The sequence below is a fragment of the Tachysurus fulvidraco genome, chromosome 21 (genome assembly GCF_022655615.1).
Source record: "Tachysurus fulvidraco isolate hzauxx_2018 chromosome 21, HZAU_PFXX_2.0, whole genome shotgun sequence".
Classification (NCBI taxonomy): domain Eukaryota; kingdom Metazoa; phylum Chordata; class Actinopteri; order Siluriformes; family Bagridae; genus Tachysurus; species Tachysurus fulvidraco.
In genome coordinates this window covers 12751108-12764595 of record NC_062538.1, presented here as the reverse complement: position 1 = coordinate 12764595, position 13488 = coordinate 12751108, and the positions used below count along the sequence as shown (strand labels likewise).

Sequence of the window (13488 nt, the reverse complement as noted above, 5' to 3'; positions counted from 1 at the left end):
ATATTTCTATTGTAAGACATATTGCAAGGACTGGGAGAGAGAAAGGGGAATTATGGAGTGAATTATGCAGTGAATAGTATATGTACATCAGAATTGTGTGTGCCCAATGATGACATTTTCTTCCCCACAAAGGTTGGGAAAAAGAAGAAAAATATCTCTCCTTTAAAATTCCTGAACTTTATCCTCTCTAGCTAGGTATATTATTTTTATTTTCATAATATTCATTAAATATATGTTGAAAAACAAAAATCATCAGTGTGATCATGTTGCTTGCTGTTGATCTTCTTGCAGAACTGATACACAGACCTACTAACAGATAATCACTGTGCAGTCATAAGCTTGCACATTCAGTGGTTAAACAAATGACTTTTAAAAGTTTCTTTTTTAAAAGAAGGTAATGCTGATAAACCTTTTAAAATGGTTTATTTTCTTAAATACACAGCATTTCCGTCAGCAAAATAACAAACTAGCCACTAAATGAACAAATTTCTTCAAAAAAAAAAGTCTCCTGAGGATTACTAAATCATGATTGTAGTATAAGGCCAAATAATTAGCAATAAGCAAGCCTTCTTTGAGCAGTTAATAAGCTAACATTGTTGATCAAATCTGTGGAAACTAAATTAGATATAACAAAAATAGAATTTCCTCATTCAACTAAATACACATTCACATACTACTCATTAAAAAACGAAAAGCATTACCCTGGTAGTTATATTATGAATTATCATCCGACTGCAAGTTGAGGTTTTCATAGGGAAAAGTGAACGTAAAGGGAGCACAGTGAACGATTCTCTTTAAACTGATACCACTAAAGGTGCTTGATTTAGCAGTTTATTTTTCCAAAATTTGCCTTATGGAGATTTTTATACTTTATTTGCATAAAACTAGTTGATAAAATTGCAGTCAATGGATTCTTCTTTTAAATTATTACCAGGGATGATACATATATGATAGGTCTACTCAGGATTGAGGCACGTGTATTGAAGAAAGCTTTGCCATTGTGTGTTTGCTTGAATTTGCATTAATTTTTGCCCACATACCAACATCCATTCTCACACACACATAACCACTCATACACACACACACGTACACACACACGTACACACACACACACACACACACACACACACACACACACACACACACACACACACACACACACACACACACACACACACACACACACACACACACCAATACCCCCACACAAATACACCCACACAACCACCATACACTCCTTAGACTTATAAGTAGCTGTCAGAAGATGAATACAGCATTCAGATGTTTGTTGAATACAGAATGGGTTCAGTGGGTCTGACCCATATTCCTAACATGATGGATGGTAATGTTTTTTTTCCCCTACTAGCATTAAAGTGTGTGTTGATTGCTTTTCTGCTTGGGCAGTGAGCTAGTGAATGCAGATGAATGTACTGCAGTCTGTTTTGCAGCTGCAGGAGAAACAAGCCAATCCAAACACTGCAAGCTTACTGTACAAATTCTCAATTATGGTGTTTACTTGCAGCTACTCATCTGATCATATTTACTGCTGCACACTGTTTTTTCTTTGATCTCCCTGTGTAAAAATCTTGACATATAGATATTTTTTTCAGCTTTCCAGATTTTACCTGGATCTTTAATGATTTGTCATTGTTCACAGTATAATAGTAACATTAATTTGAATACACAGATGATCTGAAAAGCTGATCTATAGGTATAGAGTCATAGATTTAAAATTTCTTTTAAAATATGTCCATTTATATAGTTTGGTAAGCCAGTACAAACCTGTACACAAAATGCAGTGGACAGTAGACACTGACAATAGATGCTGAGCTTAGGAAAAGCGTGGGCAATGCAGGGAAAGGGTTAATGCCACTGATTCATTGTACTTGTGAAGATATCCAAGACCAGAACCAGTACCACTATATATGCCTGAAATCTGTGTGGGTAGAGCAATGCCAATGTGTGTGTTTCAGCAAGAGGAATTACTCATTTGCAGGAAACAGACAGCAAAGCCCTCAGTGGACCAAACAAGCCTTTGCCTGTGGCCAAAAATGGTAGTTAAAAAACATTACTTTGTGAGGAGAAAGAGCAGCATAGAGGGGGGCAAAATACAGGCAGATGGGGGGGCGGGGGGGTTTACAATGCACAGCGAGAGAGAGGGCATTGACTGAAACATAAAGAGCAGGCACTGACACACAGAAAGAGAGATGGGGAGCAGTAGAACAATGCAAGGGGGGGGGGACTGAGACTGAGACACAAAAAGAGAGAATTTATTTTTACTATTTAAGATGCCTTTAACACATCAGGTTTGGGTATTCACATATATGTGTACGCTACACAAACCCAAGATCCATCTGTTGGTGCGGTGTTTTTGAGTTGTCTAGAGAAATTGCTCGTCTAATCTGAACTGATCCCCTCTGATGTGTTCTCTGCCTGTAACACCAGTACCATATAGGACTGAAAATGTTTCTACTGTGGCGTTCTTACAGCCAAGAGGACTTGTTTTAATTGTGCTGCCAAAGTTTGTGAAGTAGGACAACTTTATCCAATTCCACTTTCAGTCCTAATGTTGATCAGACTTTGCTTTCCCATGAGCGTTACCACTGATATAAATTACACCTGACTTGCATCGTCCAGCAGTGTTTCACCCTCCAGCACACAACTGACACCATGCTGACAGTGTCTCCCCACAGGCCTCAGAGGCCATGGGGTCTCATTTGTTCTCACTCGCTCACAAACTATTTACAGTTACTACTATCTCATGTTTACCTGCAGGTTTTAATTTTTAATAAAATAACATGTTCAGGAAAGAAATCAATGTATAAAATTGTATGGCAAGACACCAGAAAGCTCTTCATGCATGCACTCTGCACAGTAGAGAGTGAGAGAGTGAGTGAGTAAGAGAGAGAGAGAGAGAGAGAGAGAGAGAGAGAGAGAGAGAGAGAGAGAGAGAGAGAGAGAGAGAGAGAGATGGAGACATTTTGTCTACATTCTCATTAACATACCAAAAAATCTGGAGCAACCTGAAGCTTTGGATAATTTTGGTTGAAACTGGTTAATTGAATCTCTTGAAAACTGGGGGGACCTATAGATAATTTTATGATCACAGGTGTTCTGCAGGATTCTATTCATTTCTTTGGTTGGTGATTGCTTCTGGCTAATGTGGTGTGATGGCATCATAAAGAAGGGATTAATTATTCAAGGGCTCTGTGGACAGCTTTCGTTTGGGGCTTGCTACTCCATTGTTTATCTCTCATGTTAAATGTTAATCGAGTTCTTATTTTTATTGCATCTAAACATAGGTATGAAGGCCAATGCCCAAACCATTTGTATATTGTGTTTAATTCATGTATTGTTGACAAGAATCATCACTGTGGCTTTTTATTCAGCAGAGATCAAGCAGACAACAGCCCACCCATGTGCATGATTGAACATTCATTAGATGTTTAGGTGAACCAATTAAAAAAAATGCCGTATACATTTGCTGTGCCTAAAAATGCAATTTTTTTATTGCCATCCAACAAGAGGTCAGTGTTTCAGCCAAAGAAACTAAGGATTCATATCAAATGCACCATTTGAAAGGAAGAAAAGAACACACAGAGAATGCATTGGCTATTAAGCTTAGCTAAAATCTAAATGGTGGTGAAAAGCAGATTGTATTCAACCTAAGGTGTTAATTAGGTAGGTAGGAAATGCATGGGAGAGCCAGAAAGGAATCCTAGTGTTCTTCCTTTCTTCCTTAGAACATTTTATTTTCTAATTGAATATTCACTCACTGTACACTTAAATAGGAATACCTGTATATCTACAGATATCTAATCAGCCAATTAGGCTGCATCAGCACAATATATTAAATCAAGCAAATACAGGCTGAAAGCTTCGGATAATGTTTACATCTAACATCAGAATGGGGGAAATGTTCTGTCTGTGACTAGTTGTGGCATGATTGTTGGTGAGATTGAGAAATTGAGAAAATCACCTGGGATTTTCACACACATCAGTTTTAAGTTGAAAAAATATCCAGTTTGCATGAGTGTGTGTTTTGGTGTGTTGCGTGTTCTGAGAAGCTTTTCTGCTCACCACAGTAAAGTAAAGAGTAAAGAGTGATTATTTGATTTAATACAGACTTCCTGTCAGCTCAGATCAGTCTAATCATTCTCTTCTGATCTTTCTCACCTACAAGTTGTTTCAGTTTGCAGACCCTCCAATAGCAGGATTATTTTTTGTTTGTTGTTGTTTTTCACACCATTTTATGTAAACTGTAGAGTCTGTTGAGTGTGACAGTCCCAGGAGCTCAGCAGTTTCTGAAATACTCAAACAAACCCATCTGGCAATCATCACCCTAAAGTCACAGACAGGTAAATGACCTGTTGTTTACATTAAGCTGACTAACTAAAGTGAAAACTAATGTTGCTTCAGTGCTCCTGATTTCAGTTAGAATCAGGTCATCAGGTGATGGCTTCTGTAGTGTCACTAGAGCAAAAGGCATTTCTGAAATAAATATTTTTTCCATAGCGTTGTCTTTCCAGTATTGCAGTACAGAGGCATGAAGAATGACAGCAGACCTTCATTATATTTCTCAAATGGAGATTTCACACCTAGAGCAGACTGGTGGGTAGTAAAACCTTGGAATCTTTCTTTGGTGTTTTAGTCTTTAATTTAATAGTGCATGCTGGTCATTTGTTACCTAAAAACACAATGTCCTCCAGAACAGAGGACACTAAGCAGTGTGTCTTTATCATGGACTGTACACTGTGTCTTTTTGAAGTACATGATTTTTTTTTACCTTTCCTTAGGCCTACAACATTTGTCATTCTACACCACCAAACACGCAGTGGACATTTCTGCCCATTGTATCTAGAAGAACTAGTGTCAGATGTGAAAGGTCTATTTTAATTATGTACTTTGCCCCAAAATAGTTATTGAACCTATTTGACGTGATTACAGTCTGTTTTGGATTTGTTTTGTTTTATTACTGTGTTAGAATTTTACCAACTAAGAAGTTTCAGTGATTGTATTTGAAATGTATTAATAGAGATTAACATAAAGAAACACACCATCCATATAACAAGCAACTATGATTATATCATCATTGACACTCTGATGATTCTACAATTTTTCAGTGTCATAGAAAAAAGACAGAAAATAGCATTAAAAAATAGCTGTCACAGGTTAACCCATATTTCATTTTTTGGCAGATGTAATTTAGTTAATTGTTGAAGTTGCAGGAGCAGCAATTATGCTGATTAATTACTGTGTGAAAGGCATAACCTTCCTTGTTTTAGTGATTTTTTTTTTCAGACAGATCAATCCACTTTGTTGCAGTGAACTGATGCAAAACAATTCTTAACAGCATTTTTGTATGTATCCATCTTTCTCATTTTAGCCAATATTAATTGATTATATTCACTGAAAATTTACAGAAAGATGCCTAGTCTATTCCTTGTCCTCCCATAATTTTGGGTCTTCAGGCATAACGTTGTTAATCACTGGTTGAGAGTCACTGATGAGTGCAGCACTTAATTGTGTTTGTGTCCACTGAAAAGGTTGCTGAGTGAGAGAGGTCATCTGTCCCTAAAAGCCCTGAGTAGAATCGTCTGTATTGAAGTAACACAGACAGCAAACGCTGCTGTTGCTCAGTTTGGATAAGGGGATATTGCAGGGTAAATTGAAACTGGTGTAACATCAGTGTATTTTGTCTTGCTGTGGGTTGCACAAACCCACAGCAAATCTTTTTTAACCTAAATCCCGTTAGGAATTAAGTGAGTGCAACTCACTTGATATGTTAGTGCAATTTATTAAATGCTGTAAGTTGATTCAGACAATAAAATTCACACATTTACACACTGCAGGGGAAAGACATTTTGAGCCTTAGGCTGAAACAACACATTTCACATTTTCTTAGACAAGGTTGCAAATGTGAACTCACCCAAAGACATTATCTTTACATGGTTCACCTCTTCTGATTTTCGGTGCAGTTTTGAAAAGGATGAGTTGTGATTTCCAGTTTGGCTTTTTTGTTCCAAAAGAGAAACATGTGATGTGAGTGAGGCTAAGCCCATCTCAGGAAATCCAAAAAAAAAACTCCATCAAGATAGAAGTACTTTTACTTAAAAATATATTTCTCCATGAAAATGAGGAAAGCACTCTGTGATGGCCAGCAATAGAAAGCATTCCATTCACCCCCACACCTCTTCACCACTATAGACCGAATAAGGAAAAAACACAGTCAAAAAAGCAGAAGGATGAAAAAAAAAAAAAAATCCACCATAAATGATTTGGGTTAAAAGAAGAAGTATCCTTCACATTGGTGGCCATTATCAGCTGCTCTTGCCATTTTCTTTCGTTCCATGTTCTCCCGTATCATAGCCACCGTGTTTGGTGTGCACTTGCCTCGGTTGTCATGGTTGCCAGAAGGAGTGTGTTCTCCATTGCTCTACATCATTCTCCTTCTTTCTCTCTCTGTCTCCCTATTTCTTATTCCTTCTCTTATGCTGTTCCTTCTGGTTGTTCACTCATTTCTGGCTTTTTCTCTCCTCAGCTTGATCCCCTCCTCCTACTCTCTTTTTCCTCCCCTGTTCTGTCTCTCTGTCTGTGTCCCCTCCCTCTCTGCAGCATCCCTCAATACCCCCCTCTCTGTACGTCCACCTCCCCTTCACCACATTCAGTTGTTTTTGCCCATCTTGTCAGCATGCCTTCTCCCTACTTCTTTAAAGCCTTTTTTTTTAAATCTGACAACAGCTGGTCATCATCTCATCTGGGGTGATAATGGCATTAAACATGCTCAAAAAAGGCTGCTTCCTCAAATTCAAACATTCTCAAACTGACACCCTCTTATTGTGATGTAAGCAGGGCTGGCACAGTCATTAGTATGCATGTTTGTACTTGTATTTCATATGGGTGAGGATGTATGTAGATTTTTTGTTTTCTCTCAGTCAAAATGATGATTTGTGTGCAGGTGCATTTACTGCTTATAATCTCAGATCTCCTGGAAAACAACACAGGCATATAGCATTAATTTGTTCATATGGCTATGCTGGAGCAGACTATAAATCAGAGAGCAACATGTTTGTGTATTTGTGTGTCTTTCTGCTGCTGCTGTCACACTTGCCAACAGAACAGCAGCCTTGGGATACACCCACCCTCAAACACACACACACACACACACACACACACACACACACACACACACACACACACACACACACACACACACACACACACACACACACACACACACACACACCAATGATGAGAACACTTTTCTCCAGACACAGTAACAGCCAGCAGATAAAGCACTGGATCATCTCTGGAGCATTCTTAAGTGTGATGCATATAATGTTTTTGTAGGTTAGTAGTGGGTGCTCAGTGGTTAACATGTTTGACTTCTGATCAGAAGGTTGTTAGTTCAGAACATAAATGTAAGCTCCTATGGATAAGGGTGTTTGGTGTTTTGTCAATGTAAACCATCTGCAAACAGTAGAGCAAATACCTTTTTTCCCTCTATGCCATTCCTCCTTTTAAATAATGTTATTAATCCTCAGTTCTCATAAAATTACCATGTGTAACACATAGATAAAACACTTGTGGAATTCTATTAGATGACTTGGAGACCAGATGTTCACTAAATAGCTCATTAACTCTCTAGTGTTCTTCTGAAGATTCAGTAGTGGACCCATTAGTGTCTGTCTACATACAGTAGTGCTTAGGATGATGCTAGAGTTTTTCGAACGCTCTTCACATGATTCATAAAAGGATATTATAGAATATCTACATCTGCATATTGTAAAATAGAAGTGAACATTTTCTTCAGAATTCATTTATCATTTAAGTGGTATTGCCACACTAATGCCCCCTGTGGATACTCAAGACAACATCCATATATATAAGCATTGATTATAAAATACTACAACTGACAGTAGCTGAGAGAATGTTTTTTTATGATCTGCCATGCCTACTTTGATCAAAAGGTGCATGCTGTTTGTTGGTACCTGAAGTAGTAAAGGCTACAGCAAGGGGACAAAGCTTTCTCTTACAAAGCTCCACAGTTATGGAATAGCGTTGCATTTAGTGTTCCGGTCTCAGACACAGTCTCATTGCTTAAATCCAGCCTGAAAACATATTTGTTTAGTCAGGTTTTTATGAATAGATCTTTCTTAAGTAAAGGAGTAGATCTGGAGGGTTCATGGGCATAGAGTATTTAATGATGAGGGTTTGAATGATGTCACCTCCCATACTCATAAGTTTACTAAGGTTTGTTGACAGCACAGTGGCTGGGGTTTTTATATCCTAGGAATATTCCATGAGGTTATGCCGTCATGTCTGTGTCACATTCTGGGTCAAAGTACTTGGATGTTGGGAGGAGAGGTGGTCCTAATTGGTGTTATGATGTTTTCAACCAAGCACAAAAGTAGTACAGTGCATCTGGAAAAGAAGCATCACTGTTATAGGAATGTGAAGTTGTATTGTAGTTAGTGATGGCCTAAAGGTCCTCCTACTGTACATGAGTGTTGCTACTGTCCTGGAAGTACCTGTGGATTCTCTGAGTGTGTGCACGCTGTTTGGCCCCTTCTGGTTGGCCCTCACTGTTGACAAAAGCCACCTATGTCACCTGCTATGTCACCGTCATTGATGCACTTGCTGATGTAGCTGATCCCTAATACCATGTATTCCTCTAAGTTAGTGGAGTCACATTCAATTTCAGCCTAATAAGTTGCTTAGAAGCTCCTCATTATACATTTGCACTATATAGTGTACAGTATAGAAAAATTATTTTAATCACACTATGCATTGTCACACTTTTGAGTCTGGTTCCTCATGAGGTTTCTCCTAATATCATCTCAGGGAATTGAATTGAATATTAATGTACAGTATGTTTGGTTTGGTAATTTTGCTACAGTATTAAAATAAGAATCTAGGATTATATTTCTTATCTTCACTTAGGGTGGAGACTAGGAGACTCAGGAGGCTGTCCTTTCAAGCTTGAAATACTACAAATTTAGTCCGATTCCCTTTATGTTTTAATGTTCTAGTGGTTTGCTTTAAGATGCATGTGTGATTTGTTTTACCAGGGTGCTCGTTTGTTCTCTCTAATTCTTTTTTCATTTTAGTAGGACTAGAATTTCTGGAGTGTCGCAAAATGTTAAATCTACTTATTTAGGTAAACAACACAGTACAGGGCAACAAAACAACACAGGACAAAAGTTGGTATCAATTTGGGGCATACAATTATATTTTTAAATATAAAGGGCACAATTGTCATAAATACCAATATAACTGCATTTTATATGTTTATTATCCTTTAAATAACAATATACTAAATATGTGGCATTGAATGAAGGTATTGATTTAGGCACGAGTTATTATTATATGACTTTGAAGATATTTTCAGCAGTAATTTCTTGGTTGTTTAAATACACAATTTGTAATCCATATTTCAAAATGAGTACATTTGAGTAAATTTTTTATTACTCCTTTGACTGAAGATTCAAGTTTACATTTTTTAAAAAGCTAAAAGCATTTATATACATTGAAATGCATGTCCTACATAAACATATTGAAAAATATAAATAAACTAGTACAAAACTATTACAAAAAATAACAAACTGTAAAAAGTGTACACAGTTAAATGAAAACACAAAGTTAAACATGTACTCTAGTAAAAATAATAATTTATCCATTTATTAATAACTGCAAATATATTTATTTATTTTAAATTTTATTTGTATCGTGATTTTAACACTGGACACACAAATCAGTTTTACAGAAATATATACAATGATCAGCCATTACACATAATACCACTGACAGGTGATATAAATAACTTTGATTATCTCATTATGATGGCACCTATCAAGGGGTGGGATATATTAGGCACCAAACAAACAGTCATTACTTGAAGTTGATGTGTTGTTTGCAGGTAAAATGGGCAAAGATAAGGCCCAAATTGTAAGGTTAGGCAAATGGATCAGAGAATCTCTAAAACAGCTTCACAAGTCACTTCTATTGTCTTATATGCTCCAAATTGTTGTATGTGTGTATATATACAATATTGGCTACATGGCACTGTGTGAAGTTAGATAGATGGAATATGTCTATTCCTTCCTTTAGACTGCTGAGACTGACCTGTCTTTTAGGAAATAAGACTATTCTTACATCTAACATCAAATCTGCATGGATTTTCTTCAACTCTATTATTAGTCCAGAGGCTTGAATGTCATCATTTGCATCTTACTGTTATTTTTTTAAATTGCTTGATCACTGATCAAGATCACTGCAGCCAGCAGTTACACCAGTGGCCTAACTAGTGCTACCGATAATATAGGCTGGCTTGGCAAACTGTATGATATGAGGGCAATGTTAAAATATACACATTAGATTCCACATTTGTAGTTCCAGTTCATAATTCCATATTATAATGTAAGTCAATCTTTTCGCATAAAGGAATGTGCCTTAATCACTGACAATGTCCTCTGATAATCCAAAATGCCAAAAAAACATGGTTGAATTCATGCAGTTTTGTATTTGGTCCAGGGTGTCCTGGTGCACAACATGCCAAATAAACAGCTGTATGCTTTTCCACCATTGTTACACAGCAGACCACAGCTTGTAAATATGGGTCTGGTCCTTAAAACAACTCCATAATGCACATATGCAAAGGGTCAGACACGCTTGTAAGTGTCCATGCATGCTCCATGTACATGCTGTTGTATGCAGATAATGGAACATACAAAGCACTTGACATAAAAGCCTTATCAAAAAATACAGATGGTCCCACAGTGAGATTTAGACATGTTGTTAACATCTCATATGATCCACTCATATGACATTTAATTCAAGACATTTTTTCTGGTCATTGAAAAATGCACAGTTACTAACACCGTTTCATCATGTCACAATCTTACCAAACACAGCATTCTTGCTAGATATTGTTCCAGCAGTATGTTAGTAAACCTATTAACCTAGCTGCTCTTGTAAAGAGTGTGCCTAGGTCAGCCCTATATCCAGTTAGTACTCTCAAGTGTCTCAAATCTAATCTTCAATGGGGTACAGTACCAACACTGTGAGTCATTGCTGTAGATTGTCCCTAAATAAAGCTCAGTATCGGCACTAGTTACTGCTGTTGGGTGAGGTGTGCTAACAGAATTTTGTTGTAATGACTTTTATATACAGTCTCCACTAGTTCCAAGGGAAATGAGTACTTAAGAAAGTACAATGGAAAATTATGTATATGAAACTGATTCTATGGAGGACCTCAAGGTCATCTGGGTCACTTGGCTGGATGAGAACGTGTGACATATGAGGGAACATTTATAAACAAGCAGCATGGAGTCGTGGACATGAGGTCATGACCTTTAATGTGTACATAATTAGAAAATAAGCAATAGATCCGATAACTGTGAAAAGATTGCCAATATTAGGAATACAGTTAATTCAACACCATCTTATAAAATATGATATGAATTAAAACATTAATGTGTTATTGTTCTTAAATGTGTCCTTAAACAACAACTGTCTTTTGCTGACTTCTTTGCATACATGAGACTAGTGATTACACACAGGTCCAAGATTATATACACACATTTATATTTAAGAAAATAAATAAATAAATAAATAAAATATTTTAACTGGGATAGATTGGATTAGTGACTCTGCTGCAGCAAATGCTACCCTTTGAAAGTGATAGGAAAAATGAGATACACCATGTCTGAAGGAGAGAGAGAGAGAGAGAGAGAGAGAGAGAGAGAGAGAGAGAGAGAGAGAGAGAGAGAGAGAGAGAGAGAGAGAGAGAGAGAGAGAGAGAATGGGCTTGCTTTTTCAGCCAGAACAACCTGTGGCATGAAAAATATCCAATCTCTAAATATCTATAAAGCATTAAAATGTTACATGATGCTACATAGAGTGTTCATAACTTCATTAATGTTGTATAGTACCCTTATAATACCCTGTTTTGATCAGATGCTTACATTTTCTTACAAATATATTTAGTAAAATGGACCATGAATTTATTATCAATTGTTATTATAGGAAGGTTTTTACTAGTGATTTTCAAATTCTTCTCTCAACCATTTTGTCTGATTATGTGCATTAGGTCCCTAAGGAGAGGCAGGCAGTCCTGAGGCAAACAAACTGGGTGAGGACAGGGTCTTGGCCTAGCCCAAGTTTCCAAGATCAATAAAGCTATTACATACCACAGGTTGAGCTATACATCCACATTCATTAAGGCATTCTAAGGCACAGCACAGCATGCAAACAACTACTATGGTACATGTGATTAATAACTGAATGGAATACATTTGAGTTTTTACCTTGTGGGAACATTTACTGTACAGATTTATTTCAAAAAGGAGAAAATTAAAGTCTTTTTTAATATTACAGATTGATTCTATGGACTTATTATCTATGAATATACATTTGATCTGGTCTGACCTCCTATAACACTTGCAGAGAGTGCTTTTTAACGACTACAATATAAAATATTTAGCAGATACACTTATCCAGCACATTTCTCTCATTTATAGATAAGGGTAACAAGCCTTGTTTAAGGGCCCATCAGTAGCAGCTTGGTGGTCCTGGGATTCAAACTCACAACCTTCCAATCAGTAAGCCAATACCCTAACCACCGAGCTACTGTTTCTCTGACAGGCAGCAGGTGAGGCAAAACTCCAAAACCAAGGACAACAAAGGTTCCTGTCACTGAAACATTCATTGTTCTGACTCTGACACTGGTTGATCCAAAAGTTTCAAGGGGGTTGTCAGAGGAGTTCCCTTTGTCAGGGGACCTTGAATCGCTGGTCTGAGGTATGTTGCCTATTGTATAGACCAAAATACCAATGGTTGAATTTGCAGCAACATGGCTGGAGCTGACGTTTTTTATTGAAAGACAGAGTCCAGGTTGATACACCAGTGTGTCAGTTGTGTCAGACTCCTTAGGTAGGTTAGGGAGGTAAGGGTTACCTGATTGAGTTGGTTATGGCTTGCCTCCCACACTTTCAGCTGAAGCACTTGCATACTGCTGGAAAATTGTGGACCTGATATCATAGGGAATTAGTGGATTTTGAAAATGAAGAACACCCTGGAAAGGGCTGAGCTGTCTGAGCAAAATTTGGGCAGACTATCCTCAGGAATGAAACAAAGCCCAATCCTCCTGGTTATGGGCACAGAAAGAGTGCAACACGGGCACAACATAGGCAAGGGTTGGCAGGGTCTGTATGCTTGAGCGTAAGGATTGTGGTAATTGTGGTTCTTGGGTGATGCAGAGCTTGTTCAGCCTCTGAGATCCACTTTAATCTCTTGGATCCCAATTTGAGGAGGGAAGTAAGTGGACTGTACATGGAACTAAACTCACCATTAAAATGGTGATCAAATTTAGCAAAGCCTAAACATTTTTCTTTCTTGAATGTGTTTAAGTTGAGCCACAAGAGTCTTTTGCAATGGGGAATAGATTAGGATGTCATTGATGTAAGATAAAATGAAGTAGCTTTCCCA

The 13488-nt window shown here is 37.4% G+C and overlaps 1 protein-coding gene across 1 annotated transcript in view; it reads right to left on the bottom strand.

Annotated features, from left to right (window-relative positions):
• The window catches only part of trpc5a (transient receptor potential cation channel, subfamily C, member 5a), a 34108-nt gene extending 27504 nt beyond the window's left edge, over nucleotides 1–6604 (bottom strand). The window contains exon 1 of the mRNA XM_027139966.2: nucleotides 5930–6604. The gene's annotated coding sequence lies outside the window, so the exon portion shown is untranslated. The remainder of the gene's footprint in view (nucleotides 1–5929) is intronic.
• Nucleotides 6605–13488: the final 6884 nt, after the last annotated feature.